This window comes from Pseudopipra pipra, chromosome 12 (genome assembly GCF_036250125.1).
Source record: "Pseudopipra pipra isolate bDixPip1 chromosome 12, bDixPip1.hap1, whole genome shotgun sequence".
NCBI classification, from domain to species: Eukaryota; Metazoa; Chordata; class Aves; order Passeriformes; family Pipridae; genus Pseudopipra; species Pseudopipra pipra.
Genome location: NC_087560.1, coordinates 2,177,214 through 2,199,084, shown reverse-complemented (window position 1 = coordinate 2,199,084; position 21,871 = coordinate 2,177,214). Strand labels below are relative to the sequence as shown.

Here is a 21,871-nt window from a genome sequence, read left to right as displayed (position 1 = left end):
TTTTTACAGAAACGGGAAGCTACAGATGCTTTTTGTATTGTTTCATTTTGTAGATAGTCTGGGTTTTGTCTCAAGTGTCTTCCCTTGCTGTCCTAACAGTCCAAACCACTCTTCCATAATTAGACTTTCCACAGTGATCTCCAAGAACTCTTCAGAACATAAGTCGTTTCTCCATAATCAATTAGAATCCCCCAATAATTTCTGCATAAATTTACATATGTGTTTTTTAAAAGGAGTTTCCCAGGGGATCCTATTGACTCTCTCAAAGAGCTGGAATCTCACTTCCCTCAAGTTCAGGGCCCTGACTTTCCTGTTCACCTGCCCCACGTCCCTCCCAGCTGCACATTCCAGCAGTGCATGATCACTGCAGTCCACACTGGTCCAGTTTTGGCATTCCCAGTAACTATCAGGTCCAGCTCTGCACCCCTCGGGTAGGGCTGTCACCTGGCCTAGGAGGTTACCCTGCACACACTCCAGAGTCTCCTGGATTGCCTGCAGCTCTCTGGGTCACTCTCCCAGCTGGTGGGGTGGCTGAAGGCCCCCAGCAGGATGACAGTCTGTCATGCCTCCTGGAGCTGGAGCAAGAACTTCAACAGGCTCCCCTTGGTGAACACCAACCACGAGGTTCCCTTGGTTGCCTTGGACTCTGATCCTTATCCACAGGCTTTGGACCTGCTCGTTCTTCAGAGACAGCCCTTTGCAATGAATCCATCTCTTGAAGTAGAGGGAAATGCCTCCAGCTCTCCTCCCCTGCCCCTCCTGAACAGCCACCGCTCACCCCACTCCAGTCATGGGATTCCTCCCACCCTGATTCAGGAATGACAACTGGGCCACAGCTTCCCAGCAGCACAGATACTCCTGTCAGGTGTGTGACACCATTCTGTACTGGCCCATTTAAAAATAAGCAGAGGCCCCATTTCTTAAAATTTGGAGTGAGTCCTTTTAAAAGCACATTGAGAAGTTTCTTTTCGCTTTCTGTTCGTGCACCACATAAACCATAAAAAATGTGTGTCAGAAGGAACCTCAAAAGGAAGCCTGGCCTGGTCCCTTGCATTGCAAAATGATGCATCCCCTAGGCTGTCCCTGCCAGATGCTCATTTAATCCATTGTGAAAAGCTCCATCAAACTGGAGTCCACAACATCCACAGGTAAGCTGCTCCATTTTTATTTTTATTTTTACTACTTCCAAATTTCCCCCTTACTCACACAAGTTTTCAACCGAGTTTTTCCACTCTGCAAGAAAATCTTTTTTACCTGCCCTACATAAACAGACATGCAAATTTCTCCCTGACAGCTTTAATGCAATTTTACAAGTTGGTAACCTGCTACTGTGTCCTCCCAATGACTCTCCTTCTTTTTTTCCAGGGTCAAATTCAACTCCCTAAAAAAAGGACCTAAATACATCAGTGGTCTGGTCTCCTTCTACTCAGTGCTCTTGGTTTCAGAGACACCAGAGGATGCTTTATTTGAAAAAAAGTTTATGAAAAGAGCTCATGACTTATCAGCTTCCTCCACCACTGTGTTCTCAAACTCAAGAGAAGGGTTTTCTTTTGCCTCCTCCAGATCCCCCTCTGGCTCTGAATCTCCCCACTTGGCCAGGCAGCTTCCATCTCCTGGGTAACAGCCAGAACAGGACAGCTGTTTCTTCTCAAAAGAGCTAAGAACTTGGTCAAGAAAAAGGGCTGAGATCACAGAGAAAAACAAAGGGAAAATATCTTCCACATTTCCTTTATCTTCTATACATTGATTCACACCACATTTAAATATTTCTCTGTGCAAGTAATGGATGCTTTCTGCTCCCCAAAATCACTGTCTCTGGACCAGCTGACCAAAAGCCAGAAGGATCCTGCAAATTAAGAGCATTTCACACGAAATGGTTTGTCTGGTGCTGTCTGATTCTCTGCAAGGAACGAAGGAGGAAATTTCTAAATCAGACTGTGACTGATCTGTGCTTGTAAGGCAGGAGACTGGAGTAATAAATTATGGATCTGACAGGTTTGGGAGAGAGAGCAGCAGCTCTTAAAAGAGCCAGAGATCCTAAGTGAGAGGACCCAGTGCCCGCAGGGAGTGTGGATGTCACGGCTGAACCACCACAGTGCCCACGTTCTGGGAAACCTGGACAAAACTAAATCATAAACAGTGCTTGGATTAAAATGAACAGGCCCCTGTGTGCCCACAGAGATACCTGGCCAACAAAGCAAACAAGGATTTCAAACATACGAGACAATGCCCAAGGCAATAAGATATAAGGTAAGGGAATAAGATACTATCCCAAGATAAGGGCTGAAAAGTAAAACCTAAGAATGAGGCAATTTTAAAGTTCTTTAAGGTAAGTTCAGGCTGGAGGAATATCTGCCCTTTCCCCTGCAGGTCAGCAGGGGTGTAACCACAGCACAACCACAGCCTTTCTTCAATTCTCAGCTGAAATTACTGTATCCTTCCCCAAAGCTCCCTGCAGAGACCCATTCCCACAGCTAGAATTAGGATGCTGTTACTGTTAAATTACAATAGGTGTGGGCTTAGAACCACACACATACTCCCTGAACAGTTAAAATATTTTTCTTTAACAATTTATCTTCATTAAAAAGAGTTATGAAATTCTAAGGGCTAATGTTTACAACACTAAACATCTCTTCATAGGTATTTTCAGTGAAACAATCTGAAGATTAAAAATAAAAAATGCTTTTTGATAAAACAGTAATAAATATTAGATCTGAATATATAGATCTGAACAGTCTATTTTCCCTGAAATGAAATAAATCTGCAAAATGCCTTTCTATTAATTTAATTGTTTGGTACAAAATAAGCCAGAAAACAAAAAGTAACTAGGGAAAGCAAGCCACAAACTAAGAAATCAAACAAAAGCTTAAATATATTTGCTTGAGAAATGTCCCCAAAGTAACAGGAAGAAAGCTGAGGCTGAAACACATTCACCCTCAATTTCCACTGGAAATTCATTTAAAATTGCTTTTTCCTCCTGGTGTCACTCAAGTGGAGCAAACCAGAACTACTGTCAGGACTGCCAGAGCTGAGGAACAGACTGATTTCTTCATATCCTACTGTGCTCTTCCTTTGTCAGTCCCAAAAGTAATTCCTACACCCTGCCTGTGCTACCACAGTGAGTGATTAGTGCTTGCATGGATTTACTCTCCAACTTCCTTCTTCCACCTAGTTTGGCTGTTGAGGAACATCAACATAACCACACAGTCAGTAGGAAATCTCATTTTCAGACAAGCTACAGTGGAACAGGATTAAGGGGCCCCAACTGTAAGTCCACACAAATTCTGCAAGGTCCCAGCTGCTCTTTACTCAGGCCCCCGGTGTGAACCCCCCACTGCCACAACAACCCACAGGGAACCAAAACAGTGGGACAAGAAATTTATTTCTTCCAAGTTCCCTCCAGGTCTTCTATGTCAACCCTCCCAGTACATGACTGGCATCACCTCCTAAAATTCTTCCTGGATGTGGAAAAAGCAGCACATAAAGGATTGGCACGTCCTGACAAATGCTTAGGTCCTTTGTACTTACTGGAATAAGTGTATGAAAATAAGTATGAAAACAGTATAAAAAGCAGTTTAGTACAGAATAAGCATGGAAATGACTAAAAAGCAGTTTACAGACAGTTAATTTACACCCAACTCTATCTAGCACATTACATTGATACATAGCCAAAATATGTACAGATCTATGTTTTACAACACTTACTGTTGGGGCCAGTCTGCCTAACTGATACTGAGTCTCACAGCATCAAAACACAATGAAAAAAAATACAGACTTCCTCGAACCATCAGCTACAGTCAGCTGCTGTATGAGGTAATATTAAAATAATCTACATAGCTGGTTTTTAACAGTGATGAACTCGGTGAATTTTTACAGTCACGATGACACACCAAAGGTTTCCCAGATGACTTTCACCACAGTGGTAGATGTGCACTGCTGATGTATCTTTATTAATTTGTTTGTGCTACTACATGGCCAAAGAATTCTCTGTTAACAACAACAAAAAAAGTGAAACAGGTATCTGTTTCATGCACGTTTTCTCCTCAGGTTGCCCACAGAGCCCATGGAAATGCCCTCGGCAGCCCTTTGTCCACTCATCCTTGAGCAAATTCAAGGAAAAACTCCACGCAATTTCTCTCTTGGGGAAAACATTTCTAGAGCAAAGGAAGTTTTAATGTATCCAGATTTCTCTGGACAAAGTTTCATTCCAGTCACTCCAAGAGGCAAGGTCAGCCTGCTTTGTTCCCCGCTCCAGAGAGGAGCTTCCCTGGCTTTCATTCAGGAGGGTGGGTTTTTTGTCTAGGATGTACCTCACAAGGCATTGCAAAGAGGGACAATAGTGACCCCAGCTGCAATTTTCTGCTCTGGTGGTAAACTCTTCAGTCTTTCTGACCATGAAAAGAATCTATAGGAGACCAAGCAGAACCACCAAGGAATTTGAGGATCCCTCAGTGGCTTCACCAACAAATGGCTTTCTCAGCCAGCTCCTTAAAAAACCTTCTACAACAGTAAGAGAAATGAGCTGTCTGCTGTTTGTGAACTTGTCTATGTTAAATTTGTCTATGTTAAAATGTTCAAAGCATTGAGATGGATGACACACATAAGTTCTGACTTGTCCTAGTTAGAAAGCTTCCACGATTTTTTGTCAGGCTCATTAAGAGAGTACTAAATCAGTGTAGGATCCAACTCTACACTACCTGAAAAGTTTCTGGGTCAAATCAGTACTATGAATGTGAGTCTCAGGTAATATACAAAACATGTCTTCATCCCACAATATCTTCCTCAGATAAACTGGCATAATAAAACAACCATTACAGAAATTCCGGAAAAGATTCCCCAAGAAACTAAATTGTACCTGAGAGCCCAGCTCTGCCAGACTGGGAAGATGGCACTGGTGTTACAACCACCTCACCAGCTGCCAGCCAGCACAGATGTGAGAGTAGGAATGGCAGGAATTAAGGCAGGTGTGTGTGTGAGTGAGCAGGGAGGTCAGTGCTCACTGACTGCTCTCCCCTCTAAATCCATACAGACTTTATCTGTGTGTTTTGAACAAACAGAGAATTCAAACTCCCATTTGAGCATTTTGACAGTCTTGCCAACAGAGTGTTTGAAGTAACACATAGCCCAAAAATACCTGCATTCCTAAATTAGGCAACTGTGGCTCAGCTCCCACTGCCAACCCCGGGTGGTGCCCGCCCAGCTCCGGGAGCGTTGCCACCACCAGTGCTGTGGTTAGAGCAAAGCTCTGCTGTGATGCAGGAGGGCTCTGTCTCCCTGGAGATATTCCTTAACTGCTTCGTTCAGGCTTGAGCAAACACAAATCTAGGTCATGAGACTGTCACAGCCTAAAAGCCTACATGTGTACATGCTGGTTTAGGCAAAGCCATGTATTTTTAATCTAGACCAACTCTGTAACAAAAATCAGTGGAACAGAAGTGCTCTATTCTTTTCAGTACTCCCACCAACTCTGTCTGTCACTGATGGAGGTGGAACATCTGATTCTATCACAACATATGAAATACTCGTGTAGTGGGTGGGGCCTGTAAGACCTCCTCAAGCAAAAGGCACTCCAGAGGACAAACCCAGCTGGACTGACAGCTATATATACTTCCAAAGTTGTGAACACAAATGAAAGTGTCATCCTTCAAAATCCAGGATAATGGAGCCACAAGGCAGGCAAGCAGGCAGCTGATTGCACAGAGGGTAACAGCACATATATTACTACAAACTCCCAGGGGCACTTACACTGGCATCTTATTGCAGAAGAGGTGACACTGCTTCTTCCCAAGGAAGCCCTCTCTTTAGTGCTCCACTGCTGTCAGTTTGTAACTCATTTATAGCACAGTGCTCTTAAAGGTGCTTCAGGGCTGTTATTATTATGGTTTCTTAGAAGAGCAGGCTGATTCTCCTCCAGAACATTGTATAGAGCCAATCATGTGTGGGTTGTGTGCTTGAAACATGTCCACATGTCCAGAACATTGTATAGAGCCAATCATGTGTGGGCTGTGTGCCTGAAACATGTCCACATGTCCAGAACATTGTATAGAGCCAATCATGTGTGGGCTGTGTGCCTGAAACATGTCCACATGTCCAGAACATTGTATAGAGCCAATCATGTGTGGGCTGTGTGCCTGAAACATGTCCACAGGTCCAGAACATTGTATAGAGCCAATCATGTGTGGGCTGTGTGCCTGAAACATGTCCACATGTCCAGAACATTGTATAGAGCCAATCATGTGTGGGCTGTGTGCCTGAAACATGTCCACATGTCCAGAACATTGTATAGAGCCAATCATGTGTGGGCTGTGTGCCTGAAACACGTCCACATGTCCAGAACATTGTATAGAGCCAATCATGTGTGGGCTGTGTGCCTGAAACATGTCCACATGTCCAAGCAAGGCCTTCAGCATCGACTCCATGACGGACAAGACACTGTGAAGGGTCACCACTGAGAGCAGGGCACTGAGGGGCTGCAGGGACACCCCTGAGGCACAAATATCACACTTGGGAACACTGGGCTGGAAGTTGTGCCTCCTCAGTAAGTACAGCGTGGAGCAGAGTGCACCCTTCTGGGGGTCAGAAAGGAAAGAAATAATCCCTCAATTCCCCTCCAATAAGCTCAAAGATGAAGGCAAGATAAAAACCAATAGAGTAAAAGTTGATGTTCTAAATGGGCAATAAGTAAGAAGATATCAACTTGGAGGGTCCAGGAGTAGCCTGACAAGCTCAGACACCACGTACTGTCTGGGGTAGCAAATCAGAGCTCTTGAAGCATAAATGAGCAGCCAGAAAAGTATAATCCTTCCCTTCATCAGTTAGAACTCAAGGAGCTTAACACTGCACAGCACAAAACACTGTTTATTCTGTTTGCAAGTGTGCACAGACAATTAAAATGCAAGAACATGACACGTCCCAAGAATAGCCCTGCTCAACCACAGTGGCTGAATACACACACCACATGTGCTGATAAGCAAGTTTATGTTAAAAACCCTCAAGGATTTCAGCAAAAACTCACAGCATTTATCTGTGGCATGCAGTACTGAATTTTAGAAACAAACTACTCAAAAAAAACCCCACAACAAAACGAAGATGAACTAGGGCAAGCTTTGAAAGGCTACTCTGAAAGCAGGCTGTAATCATCAGCAGGCATTAATAGATACCAGTTCACCCATTATAATTGTACAGGAACAGCATCTGTTTTGCTAAGAACCCAGCAAGGAAGTTCCCTCAAGCAGAATTATGTAAGAGACCAAAATGTTTGGGTCTAATTAAGAGCTGTTTACAGGACAGTCAGCTTATTAGCAATTCAACTACAGTTTGCCTTTTAAGTCCAAAGGAATATTTGCAAACTAACTGGCTGGAATGTATCTTCAAAAGGAAGTGTGAATTACAAAGGACTATAGGAGGAATGTCATTGTTCCAAACAGAGCTGGAGCAGCTTTTAGATAAGATAAGCCAAGAGCTTGACTGGAACTAGTTTTAACATAGAAATTAGGAGCCTCAGGAGTAAGAGCCTCCACTGTGGCAGTCAGTGACAAGTGTCTTTGAAGAGCCTTCCAGGCTTCTGCTCTTACTTTGCAGGAACACTGCAAAGGGAAGCCCAAAACCTTAAACATGAGTTTCTGTAGAAATCAGAAATGAATCAACAACCTTTGTCCAGGTTCCTCTCCAAATGAAGTGTTTCCATTGCAGACATGAGCCCTTTTCAGAGAGTCCCTAGGAGGACAGTAGCAAAGATGTTCACAGACTCCATGAGTAGAATTAAAATAGTACCTGAGGTAGAGAAGACACTTCGGTTTGCTGTGGGTTTGTCTGTGGGTTTGGTTTTTAAGGGGTTTGTTGTTGGGTTTTGGGGAGGTGCTTTATTTTTTTAAACCAGAGAACTCTTCTAAGGTTTATCTGGGTCCATGACAAGCACTGCAACTTGCTTACAGTGGGATATATATCTATATAGCTTCAAATGTACTTTCTGATGTCTGATAATTGAAGGACACCTAGGAAAATTACAGGATAGGAAGAATAAATGAAGATTAAAACCACTTTCCATCCTGTGGAAGGGTTCAGCTGATAGAAAACTCATTTTCCAAGGCAGCCAATGTGACCATTTGAAGCATTTCACCCACAGATTCCAAATCACACTAATTATAGTAGTAGGTTAAACTACAAAGTGGGCTCTTAAACCCAGGCTTGCATAGCTCTGTATATTCACACCATAAAGTCTGGAAGGACAATTTTAAAGCTTTTATGTCTAGGTTTCCAACCTTTAAGGACACTCACTTCAATGCTTTTTTTGCATTGAATTAATTGAAGCCACCACTCAAAGCTCTGAGCTACACCTGCCACTCTTGGAACCACCACAAAGAGGGAGGCAATAAACCACTTGGAGTAGTTACCTGAGTCACTTCATGACACAGACAGAAATGACCTCTTGGGTTCACCTACTGTGGTCTAAATACTATTCTGAATTTCCTATTCTACTTCTTTTTTTTAAGTGTGAATTTCCTATTTTACTTCTTTTTTTTTAAGTGTGAATTTCCTATTTTACTTCTTTTTTTTTAAGTGTGAATTTCCTATTTTACTTCTTTTTTTTAAGTGACACCTGTTGGCAGAGAAACAGTATTGCTAAGTTCCAGATAAGCTGTCATGGTAAATCATACAAGGACTCTTTTCTGGCTTTCCTTCCACCCTCCTAAACATCACCTGATGCTGCCCAGAAACTTCTGGACCACTTTCTTTAAGGAGAACAGCACTCAACAGTTATTTCATACCACTCTACTTGATTATCTACCTCAGGGAACATGAAGGCAATTAATGAGCTGCTTGAGTTTCTTACAGGCTTTATAAACAATCTTCTTTATTTGTTACAGAAGCTGAACTATCCAGTACCATAATATCCACTCAGCTAGTGAAATCACTGCAGTAAATCCATATTGATCATTTTGATCAGCATCACCACCCAGAATTAGATGGAGCAGACAAGTCTTCAGAAACAGCTTTGCTACACAGAAGAAGAAAATTAGTGAGGCTCAAATAAAAGCAATTTTTACCAGTCCTGTGATGGGGTTTGTGTGGAATAGTTCTCTGCTCTCATTGATTCCACCTGAAATGGTGGACTTAGCAGGCACTGAAATTGTTTTCAGTGGTTTGATCCACTTGTCCCAACAACCAGTTAATGCAATTATTTAAAACAGATCACTAACACAGGAAATGAGGCAGAAAAACAAAGAGCATTTACAGAATGTTCTTTGAATGAATGTAACAGTAGTGCAACAAGTCAGCATTCACCTACTTAAGTAAGCCCAGAAGTGGCAGGAGGAATTCACACAACTGGTTGTCACACTGGCACCCAAACTATCCCCTCCACCACGAGCCTCATCTGCTCATCTAACACCCTCACAGACTGAGGATGAAGGCACAGGAATTTCTGACTTGGAAAAGGTGTTTCTTGCAGGCCCATTTGAAAAGCAGGAGCCTTGGCAAAGAGCTCAGTCATTCAGTGAAAATTCAGGTTGACAGCTTAGAGACTGACTGTCATTCATATCAAGCAAAGCATGGCAAAGTGGGTCCCAGAAAAAGTTCCAGCTACTCTTCAGGCAAGGTAACCCAATTTTCCTCTGTTCAAGTGCACAGAATGCACTGAAATTCATTCTGTGTTAAAACAGCCACATACAGAAACATGAAGTTCACTTTAAAATGGTTCAAGGCAAATCCAAGTACTGGAGCTCCCATTTTTATTTAAACCTTCAGGAGCTACTGAGCTTGTTAGGACTGCAAATGATAGCAAAAATCACTGCCATAGAAAGTACAAATTTCCAAAGTGCCTTCTGCCCCAAGATGGTGATTTAAACAAACAAATAATCAAATAAAAAGGCACATAAAGAGATACTGATTACTATTTGTCTTTCCCACAAGATTTTAAGTCTAGAATTTGTCATATCAGCACAAATCCCCTCAATCCCAAATGCTCAGCATCCAACCTAAAGCTGACTTCCATAATACACCATGTCTGTATAAATATAAACCAGCATCAGATACTGATGGTTCTTGTCTTCTCTAAATCTCTGCTTTTTGCACAAGTTAGATATATATTACAGTTGTAATAATAAAATATTGGTCAAACAGAAGAAGGTATTCTGTGAAAAGTCAATAAAAACTTAAGAATAGATAAGTATGTGCAAAATCTTAGGGTTTACTTTGATGTGGTCATCCAAGAAGCCAATACATGAAAATACAGGATTAAAGAAGATCATAATTAAGAATCAGACAGTATTAGAAGGCATATCAAGAAGCCACATGGTACAATCAACTCTAAAAGGATTGCTGATGTTTCTAATACTTCAGATGTTTGATTCTCTGACCTGTACAGGTGACATTTTATAGAGTCAGTTTTTGCTTTAATACTTAGGCACCTCTTATTGTGACCAACATCAAGTATTATTATAGTTTTTCCAACAACTAACAGATTTAAACTCGTGTAAACAGAACTCTGCTGCCACCATGGACATCTTCCTTGGGAGCAGAATGAAGCACAGAGCAAAGGAATCATGAGCACATTCACCCAGCTGACACTAAGCCCAGACCAGGGTTAGACAAAAAAAGCCCAAAGGTTAAAACTGCAAAAGTCAACTTCAACCCACCAGCCAGGCTGGCAGTAGGACTTTTAACAGGATTTGTTGCAAGCAGAATGATTCCCTGTTGGATTCCTCATAGGAACCATAGAACATATGGTTATGGGCCTGGAGTTAATATGGAAAAAACCCACCAAGGGCTTCCCACAGAAACTTTTCAGGCCTGAAGATACATTTTTGGTGTCACTTCTGCAGAGTCTTACCAGTGTTGAAATGGAACAGGAATTTTTCCCTGCAAAACCAACTGGAGAAGAACAGTGATCCTATAATGACTCAGCCCAACCCAACTTTTTGTCCTGCACAAAATGTTATTGAAGAGGCCTCAAACAGGAGTCATAGCATGGACCTTTTAGCAAAAACAATCTTGAAAAGGCATCAAGTGAACCACATGAACTACTCTATGTGATTCCTCTCTGCAGCTCCCAATATTGCTTGTTGGAAGTTCCATGGAGAGGAAAGTTGTCCAGAATCAAACAGTGAATCAAGTCCACCAACAATTCCCTGATGGCATTTCTTCAACACCTGCTTTACAGAGTTATATTCATTGGAAATGCCCACAGGATTCTTGAAACAAAAGTGCCAGAGGGCAGAAGCCTCTGGGCCCTCTGCTGCAGATCACCCACATACCTCTGAATGTGAAGTGTTTCCCAAAACTTCAACTATTACTCTCTTATTCCCCCACAGCAACCAGACTAAATCAGGTTGAAAAAAACAGAAGTACACAAAAGAAATAGAGGAACAACCAATATCAACTCAAACAGCTCAACAGGTTTGGTTTTTTCCCCCCATCAGCATCATGTAGTTCACTACTTTACACACTTTTTGCTTAATGATACCTATTGGAGAATTAAAAACAAAGCCAAGCACCCTCTGAATCTAAATTATAATTAATTATGTTTCTATCTCTTAAACACTCTACTCTCTGTACTGCAGTATTATCCAGACAATTTTTGCTCACAAACAATCACAATTTTATATCAACAGGAGATTAACACAATTTCTGTATAAATCATTCATCCTTTATCAATTTTCATGTCATGGAGGTATAAGGGCTTACAGAAAAATACTAAAAATAATTAAAAAAATTGCAAGACAGCACTACTAATTCAACACACATCTTAGAAATCCAACATACACATTAGAAAGGTGGTCACATAGAAGTGCCATCATAGCCCAGCAAATGCTGGAGAAGTAGATGCAGCAGTTTCACACAGCCTACAACTCAAGTGATGCATCCACAAAACACCCCAAATGGAAAAACAGCAGATCAGCAACCCAAACTCAGATTTTCAAAAGAAGAATTTTCAATTTTCAGAATTCCAGATTTTCAATAGGATCATCAAAGAACAGCAGATCAACAATCTCCTCCCAAAGCATTTCAGCAGCTCCCAGAGAAAGCTTTTCCTGCTCTTCCAACCTCCATCCCCAGTTACCAACCAGTTTACAACACCTAAAATACCAGTTCTCTGGCAGATGGTACTGCACCAAGGCTGAATGAGCTCATTTCCTGAGGCCAGCAACTGAGCAGAGGAGGAAGGGAAGGAACAACAGGGTCTCAATACTTAAACATTCCACACCATCTCAAAGGGTGAGTGCCGGCTGTAAACAAGTTTTTTTGGACATCAGGTTCCTGGTAGAGACATCAGCTCTGTGCTAAATTATTTTTTATTAAATAAGAACACTTTTTCAACAGAAGAAACAAACAGGGTTAGTCAAAAGAACTTGGAGTAAAACATACTGAAGGGTAAAGAGGTTAAAAAAGCGTAGCTGAGGGAGGGAACAAGACCTACAGCAAAGGACTGCAGAGGGCTCAGTTACCACCAGAATCACCAACACCAGTGAAAACAGAAAGGCTGAGCAAGAACACCTTGTACCCATCAAATCAACATCTCTGTCACAGCCACAGAACAGGACAACAAAGTCATGAGACACAAGGGAAAGCTCAGGTACATCAGAGTGAATGTTCCAAGTAAGCACCACAGCATTCCTTCTGCTCCAGCTTCAAGAGCACTCCATGCCCCCAAGGGAAAAAGCTCACAGCTACTGGATATGGAAGGATGGAAATCAGAAGTTTGTGTAATCCTTATAAAAATTTCTGAACAGCTTTAAGCCTGAGGAAAACCTAAATCTCTGAAGAGAACAGGATGGAGCCCCAAAACAGCTGCTACTCCTTCCACAGAGACCCCGAAACCCCGCTGAACTTGGGTCAGGGTGTAACAGTGTGTGCAAACATTACAAGGCAATCAGATTATCCTTAGCCTAGCACACTGCCAACTGTGTGCTAATCTAAGGTCAGCCCTCCTCCTACATCCACCGTGCTCAGAAAGGGCACATCTTCCCCAAAAGCTCTAAGTCAGCTTGGCAGACTTCAAACGGTTCAGGCGGAATTCAGACATTCTGTTATTGCTCTTAGCAAGGCCTGTTTCAATCTGTACCTAAAACACCTTCACTTAACCTTGTCCTGAGACATATCTGATACAAACTGACATGCTGCTTTAATTATAGGCTGCTTTGAAAGTTCACTAAAGACATTTTTCAAACACGGAGAATAGCGGGACAAAATTCCATTAGCGACCTTTTAGTATTTCAAGCACCATTTCCAGATGAGCAGTCAAAGCCAGAGACACATTTAGAACAGTAATTGTGTACAAGGTCAAAGCAACTCCAACAGATTAAGAATATGGAGACAGATTTATCAACACTTTGCCCAGAGCCAGTTTTACTGCTTTGTGACATTCTGAGAGCAGTACACTATGGAAATGGTAATGTAGCTGTGAAATTATCCTGGTAATGATTTTTCCTTGTTCTTTTTGCCACCTCTTACATGTGCTAAGATGAAACAGTTAAGTCATCTTCTCAGCTATTTGTTCTCATACCAGTGAAAGGCACAGCCCTTTTTCCTAAGGCTTAGAGAACTCATTTATTACATGATCATATTCCCCAGTCTCCCTGGAAACTGTTTAAAAACAGTCCCTGTCTGTGATGGTCACGTTAATCTCCAGCCTGTTAATTGCAATATTTACTTGGCACCTCAATATTCATGAATCACATTTATTTTTCAGTTTGATTTCTCACCTCATAACCACAGCCACACATTCTCTAAAGAAAGTTTTACACTAATATATATATATATATATACAAGCAGCAGATAAAAATTTTTAAATTACTGTAGTGGGTTTTATGTCTTCATAGGCATAACAAAGAAAATTAAACAGGACCTTACCTCAAAATTAAACTTCATTTAATAGAAAATAAGGTTGTCTGAAAGTACTATTTGACCACGTGGGCGGCTTCCAGTAACCAGGTCTGTAACACAAGATACAAACAAATTACTTTCTTATTCCCAGTCCACTCATTTCTATTTTGAAGTCAACACACTGGAAAGGAAGCAACTCAGGAAGTTATAAGTCTCCTTTTCTCTTTGGGAGTCAGAATGTGCACTGCCAAAATGAACAGCTTTGTGTTCAAGAAAACAAAATTCAATCCAGGCTTCCAAATTACACACAGGAAAAAGTTCATAGTAAATGAACGCTGAGTTTTTACAGGTAAGTACTTTGCCTGGTCAATGATGAAAACACAGCACAGGGCTGGGTGTTAACATGAATTAAACAATCACACTGACCTCTCAAAGCATCTATTTTGCATTAACTCTGCTTTTCCATGGTTTACTGTGTGGAATAACAGTCTAAAGCACCTCTCTGTCCAATTAATTCCCCCTCACAGTGAGCCCCCTTCTGAAAGTGTGACTGCAGAAAAAGTGAAAACAGAACTGGAGTCCTGGTTTGTGTTTAAAATATGACAAACTCTGTTTCAAGGCTCTGGCTGTTTTGAGGGGATGAGTTTGCTTCTTTGGTTGTTTTCAGGCTTTGTTTTGCAAGACTTTGATGTCACTTCCCCCCCACCCCCCAGGATTTTTAGAATCATTTGTTAGTTCTCACTCGAAACAAAAGCTAATACAGCATACTGGTTAAATAACCAGGAGGATGGGCAAAGCAGTTTGCACACCAACATAAACTGCAATTCAGCAATTCCAGACCCCACAGTGCTATGAACCAAACACCACCTTCTCTCTAAGCACCTCGAAACACTTTTCCAGGCCCAGCCTTATGTCCAGCCTAGATCTTGCTGCTCACCAAGGCTTATGTTCCAGACTGCAGTTATGGAAGGTTCCCCACTTTTAGATCTCTCAGAGCACTCTCTTACCACAACCTAAAAATTCAGGTGATCCACAACAGCTCTCCAAATTTCAAACTACTTTATGGATCAATTTAGAAAGACCAACTCAGAAAGAATAAAGCTGCACATGTATACAGTTCCCCAGCAGGGAATGCCTTTCAGCTGAGCAAAACCTACAGCAACAAAAGAATCCTTGCAAATAATCACCAACCAAAGCTGGCAAAAACATTTCTGATAGAACAAATTCATCATAGGATGTTTTTCTTGTCTTGGTTGGTTGGATAAGGGATTTTTTTCCCTTTCAGTGGACTTTTTAGTAACATCAGCTCTATGCCAACACAACCACAAAGTGCAGGTTAATACATTTACTGCAGGTCAGAGTAAATGCAGTCTACTTTGCATATATCTTACATTTCTAAAATCTGTTCCAAATGCAGTTGTGAAGTGTTTCAGTCACTGGTACCGGATACTTTTCATTTTTGGTCCTTTGCTGACAAAGGCATCAGAAGCCCTTTCAAGTCCCCAAGTTCTGTGAGCACCAAGCACTGCCTGGAAGCATCTCCTCCTCTACTCAGACCATCAGCAATTAATGGTCATGTGGGCTTGTATCCAAACCTGAATGCCTGAAGAACCCAGCACAGCCAGATGATGCAGCAGAGAGTGAAGTGACCGTCCCAGCACAGCTCCTTTCTAGTCACACCTCACAAAGGCACCCAAATAAACTTTCCAACTCAATACATGCTGGAAAATTTATCACCGTGGTGATTTAAACAGCCTGGAAACTGCTTTGAAATTTCTCTTTTCAAAAGCAGTTCTAAGAACAGAACTGTTGCTTAAAAACCAAACAAACACAAAAAGAACTCCCAGTTTTTGTTTCCAAGCTGTAAACCAATCATGGGGAACTAGAAATTTATTTTTCAGTAGTTTATCAGGAGGGTCTATCTACTCATTTAAGTGTCAATCACACTGGGAAGGAAGGAGGTGAAGGAACTACTCTCTTAACATTTTACACCAAGGGAAGAAACAAAACAATTCATTTGTACATCCTACCAGAGTAACTCAATGAGTAGAATACCATGCTTCAAAATGAAAATTTTATTTTTAAATAGTAGATTTTAAGTTATCAGAATATCTAACCATAGAAAAAGGAATATATCTTGGGGAGTCTGAGGAAAACAAAAGTTGTTGTAATATGATATATCTTAAGACCAGCTTGAACAAATGGCACTGTGGAAACAACATTCATTTTTCAAATGGGTTAATTACTGCTGAAGCAGCCATATTTTTTTTTTAACTTATCAATAGGGAGATAAAGAGAGCCTAAAAAACACTATTAATCATTGTTTGTTTATTCTATTGTCCTCACTTCCTGGAATGTGGGCAGAGCTGGAAGCAGACTGCCCAAAAATCCCAGTCAGCAAATGGGCTCCCTGAGCCCTGGGATTGTTTCCTGCCACTCCCAAACCCATGGCAGGGGAGCAGGGAGTGCAGAAAGCACCTGGTTCTGGCAGCTCACACACAATTCCACAGGACTTGCTGAATATTTGGGGTATTTCTTAGCATAAGCTCCTGACTCCTCCCCTTCTCTTTTCTCCTAAGCTGCAGCTCCATTTCTATGAAACGCTTTGGGTTCAAACCTTAGGGATGTTATTTACAGAATGAGAAAACCAAATAAACTGAATAAAGAAAAGCAATTCCACTGCAGATTCCTACACTATGAATTAGAGGTAAATTTGCCCTTTAGAAAGATTTCCTAGGTATTCTGCATTCTCAAAATTCTTGGTGATAACATAGTTTAATTCAGTAGCATTTGGATTACAGGCTCACTGAGACCAAAAGGATAAATTCCAGCATCCTCTCATCATACGTTTCCTGAATGTGGAAGATGTTCCCCTCCACATATTTCCCTTGGGTTTATCATGTGTTTTGCCCATGCCGTGTTTTGTGGGGTGGTTTTGTTTGTTTGTTTATGCTTTTTGGATTGTGTGGTTTGTTTTTGTTGCTGTTTCCCAAGCATTGCTGTCAAAACCAGAACCGAATCCAAATACATAGTGCATTACAGAGAATGGATTCCTAGGTTTTAATCCTGTTGGCATTCATCACCACATTGCTGTATCACCCCTGCCAAATGAATCTGCCAATTGCTTGATATTTTAAAGCTATAAACAGGTGGATTGTTCCTCCCCCACCCAAGACATTAGGAAATTTAGTTCTGTGATGTAGTTCCATGCTTCAAAACTTTATGTTCCCTGCACATAATAAAGGTATTGAATGGCCATTTCAGGTACTAATTTAGATGTCCTGTGCCCTGTGACTTCTGTCAAACCCTGCTTCCTCCTTATCTGTCTCTATTACTTTCCTCAAGGCTACTTCATAAATGAGCAGAATTCACCTCCTGGCACGAGTTATTCAGCATTTAGCCAAATTTGACTATCCCTCAGGTGAAACTATGCTCTCAAATGCAATTCTTCCCTCACAGTTGGAACAAAACTGGGAGGTTTATCAAAGTGGTGTTCAGGCCAGACCTCCTCTGTACCTCACAGATGGTGGGAGCTCATCCCTGCACTGAGCTGCCAAGACTCAGCTCCCAGCCCCCAGGGATCCACTCCTGCTCACTCTCATCAGATCTGAACTACTGCTTTGCAGCTTCTGTTTGCCATTCCTCACAACCACCTGCACATCTGGGATTATGGTTTTGGGGAGAACTGAAAAGGCACAACAAGTAAATTCTGCAACACAGGAGCAAAGTCTGGCATTAAGTTCTTCTCCAGGCTTCGTGTTTGTGTAGAGCAGGAATCAAGTGCCCATTGTGATCATTTAAAGTCAACTACACTGCTGAAATTTCACAATTATGTAAATCTCATCTCTCACATTGTGCTGCTGAGCCAACTTTTTGTGAATAATATTCATCTGTTTCCCTGAACATGAACCTTTTGTCAGGCAAACACTCCTTGCCTCCTGTTCGGGGCTCTCCAAGAGCAGTCGATAGTTTTCCATAAAGGAGCAGTTATTACTCAAACTTTACTCTGAACCCCAGCTTCCTCTCAGGAAGTTTAAAACAAAAGGTTCCAATTTTGTTGTCTAGTAGAAGGACAGAATGTTGTTTAATGTAAATTATTACTCCTTTCAAGGTGGGCAAAGACGGTTAAATAGTAACTTGCTTCAATTTTATTACTATTATTGCTATTACTGATACTACTACAGAAAAAGCTCCAGCAAATATTCACATTCAGCCACCCTTGGTAAGTTCTTTAAAACATGTTTGCCCAGAACAGTCTGTGTTCTTGGTACCAAATTGCAAAGCCTTTCCTCTGATGAGAGAAAGTAAGTTTGGGGCTTCATGTATTACAAAAATCTCTAGCCCTGGATTTGAGCAGAGAGTAAGTCCTTTAAAAACAGAGCTAAATACATCAGATACCATCATGGAATACAACACACAGTAATTGAAACAACAGGTCCCTAAAAATAAGGACATGGTACTTTCCTCACTGGGGTACCATTCACGCTTCTGACCTTTCAGAATTTGGAATCCACATTAGCATTATCCCTTATTTCCAAGCAGACAATCTGCAAGCAGTTTAACCAATGTAAACAAGACAATAAACTATTTTTCATGGAAACAACCTTAGGACAGTTGCAGTTCTCTGCTGAGCCATGAACACAACTCCACAGCATCACAAATTCCCCAGCACAGGGTCTATTTTCTGAGGATGCTGTGATCCTGTGCACTCAGAATATATAAATATGACCTTGCACTCCAGCCAAAATTAATCAGATTTCTCATCCATTTACACTGACACACATTACAGCATCACTTATTCAGCAATCTATTGCAAAGATTCCCTGGTTCAGTGGCAACTATTGAGCCTCTGCCCTCCCAGGGCAATATAAATAAAACCAGTAAATTCTGCATCATATTTACGAGAAAGTGTGAATTCAGCTGTCATAAGCAACTACCATAAAAACAGTAATATGAGAACTTGCTCTTTGTTTTTAAGTCATGAATCACTGAGGCCTCAAACATTTCTCCTCAATAAGCATCTTCTAGAGTGGATTCACCTTTCCCTTCAAACTACTTCTCCAAAAAGGCACATCAATCCATGACAGAACACTGGCCCCGCTCCCAATCCCCAGTCAAGCTTCACTCTCCAGGAAAGTATATCCAACCTTCATTTTCACCAAAAAAACCCCAAACCAAATAGGCTAGGCTTATAGTTAGACCAAAAAGGAATTTACAGCACAAGGCATTTTAGAAAAAACCCGAAGTCTTAGCAATTAAAATGACTGTCTATCACAATGGCTACCATTTCCATGTAATAAAATACATTAACAAGAACATTTTAAATAGCTTGACTATCTACTTGGTAGATTTTAACCCCATATAAAATAAAACTATAACCAGATCCAGGTCTTACATTAAAATCCTTGCAGGAAGGGTAACAAGGGCACCTGATTACACGTACTAACAGTTAAGCTGCCTGAAACAAAAAACTTATTGCAATGCCAATTCTAATTTAAGTATGCCACTTGAAAGAGATCCCACAAGGTTCCAATCAAATTATGAGGCTGTCTGCAATGTAAATACTTCTACTTCCAATGCTGACATGCAATTCCTCATCCAATCCTGGCTAAATACCTGCTGATAAAGTCATCAGCAGTGTGGGTGTTGGGAGTTGAGATTTCCTGTCCAGGGTTGCTGCATGAGCTGAACAGGCAATAAAATAATAAAAGAAATCTTTTAATGGACAGGTGAAAGAGAGAGAATAAAAGAAAAGGAAAAAAACCCCACAACAAAACAGCACAAGGCTTTGCTGTTGGTCCAATTTCTTCAGAGTGTGTTACCAGGACAGGACACCTGCCACTCTAATGGGGTAATACTCAAGCTGTTTATAGTTAAAATGAAGTTTGCCAGCTAAATCTGTTCCCAACAGACCTCCAGCCCCTTCACACTGCAGCAGACAAAGCACACAATTTACTTCCCTGGCATGACTCACGGGAACTTTGCCAACTTTCCACACACATTCCTCGAAAGCTGGGCTGCTCCTATTTGCATCCAAAGGGTTGGTATAGTAATGGTTCAGAGACTCCAGATACAGAGTGTTGGAAACCCAGCTTCAACAGACATAAAACCTGGATTTTCCACTTTTATATTATCCTCACTGCTTCACTAGACCGAAGTGATTCTTTTTAAAGAGCACTGGTTTGTAAAACCTCCTTATCTTCTGATAAGGAAAGTTATTAAACACTTAAGTTATTAAACACTTAACTTAGGCAACACTTTAACTACCCTGCCAGTGAGAAACACACTGAATCACAAATACACTAAATATCCAAAGTTCATGTTAGCATATAAATTTCTGATGTGTGGAGTGAGAAAGTATTTAGAACTCAAACCAGAATTCCCCAAAACAAACTTAAAGTCCTTTCTGTTATCATGCCAACAAACCCTGGATGGAGCAGGCCTTGTGCATTCCAGGGAATCTCCAAACCAACAGCACCAGCACCAGACCTCCTCGGAACCAAAGCTGGTCACCAAAGAAAATGCAGCTACACTGAGACGTGGAGGGAAGTGGTTCTGGGCCAACTCCACACACACACAGGTGTGCAGGGGTGTTACTGTCCCTTCAGACATGCCAACACACACGGCCTCCTTGCAGAGCTTCTGATGGGTTCAGGTGTTCCCACACCCCATCCCCTCAGGGCAGCACCCTCAGCGTGCTCAGCACAGGCAAGGAGATCCCAACGGGAGGAAATCTGTTACATCCAAACACACCCCAGCTGGAAAAATCCCACCAGCAGTAAGGAAAAGACAACTTCAGAATAACTTCAGAAAACGTGGAGAACATCCAGTGAATCATTCCTGGGGCAGGCAAGGCCAAGGCACTACTTGGTGATTTTCCTGTAAGCTCGGAGGTCACGTTCCCAGCACAGAGACTTGGTATCGAGCCTCAGACACAGCATTTCAACCTTAACAAACCATGATTTTTAAATTACCTTCGATACACTTCCCTCTCCAAGTGACAGCCATTTCTGCAAGTGAGTGAAGACACATTAAATGGATTAAGGAGCTGAGTGTCTGCCTCCTGCACTTGTTTTCTTGCAGGAGGTAAAAGTCTTCCGATGCAACTGTGGGAGGGGGAATTTAAAAGGCAGCTTTAATCACTGCTACTTCTTAGAGTTCCTCAGTGACTGAGAATTTAGTATATCTTCAGAGTGTACACATCACTGCTATACACTCTACCAGATCTGCACAAAGCAGTTCTCCTTCTGCCTGATCTGTCTTGGAGGACGTTAATTTAACGTCTCGGAGAGAAACAGCACATCTTTAACTATGCAGCTGCCAAATCAATTCTTTCTCATTAAAATACGCTTTGAATTTCATAAGATCTTCCCACAGACATAAATCTTTCAGTCCCAAGCACTTCCTGTCATTTTAATTGCTTCCCTTCAAGTCCCCCAAAGAACAGAAATGATGCTTTGCAGTGTTCACAGACAGGTTGAACAGCACTTATTGTGTCCTGGGGGAGAACACTGCCTGGAATGGCTATTTAAAAGGGGGAAGAAGGAGAGGCAGTGCTGAAAAACACAGACCTAAGATATACATGCTGTTAGTTCTCTGAATGGAAATCAGAAATACGAGAAGCTCGATGTCCTTCTCGTTCCCCCCTCCCAGTAAATGCAAGAGAGATGAGAGATGTCTTCTCTTGACAGACCAAGCTTTCCCAGCACATGTTTCTGGGCTGAGACAGGGCCTGAGTTATGGTGGAGAACACAAAATAACCCTTTTCAAGATGCTTTCACTACTTCTAGATATGTGGTGATCTTAGATCAAGGTTTTTTATATAAATATTATATATTTATTCAATAGGCTGAGGAGAAGGCAAAACTCCATCACACTTCTGCACTGAAATGGTCTTGAACTCAGACCTCCAAGTGTGTACACAGATGGTTTAACCCCAAACAACGTCCTTTCATTCACCCTCCACACTGGAGGTATTTTGGTTTCCAATCTCCTGCCTCGCCAGGGTTCACCTTGAAGTTCACTCCTGTGAGTCTGCTCCACACAC

General features: G+C 41.6%; 1 protein-coding gene across 4 annotated transcripts in view; it reads right to left on the bottom strand.

The window, feature by feature from the left end:
- TLN2 (talin 2) overlaps positions 1-21,871 on the bottom strand; it is a 158,036-nt gene that overhangs the window by 99,510 nt on the left and 36,655 nt on the right. For 3 of the 4 annotated variants that reach the window (XM_064668347.1, XM_064668348.1, XM_064668346.1), the window contains one exon: positions 13,852-13,934. The exons of the other annotated variant lie outside the window; for it this stretch is intronic. The gene's annotated coding sequence lies outside the window, so the exon portion shown is untranslated. The remainder of the gene's footprint in view (positions 1-13,851; positions 13,935-21,871) is intronic. 4 annotated transcript variants of the gene reach the window in all.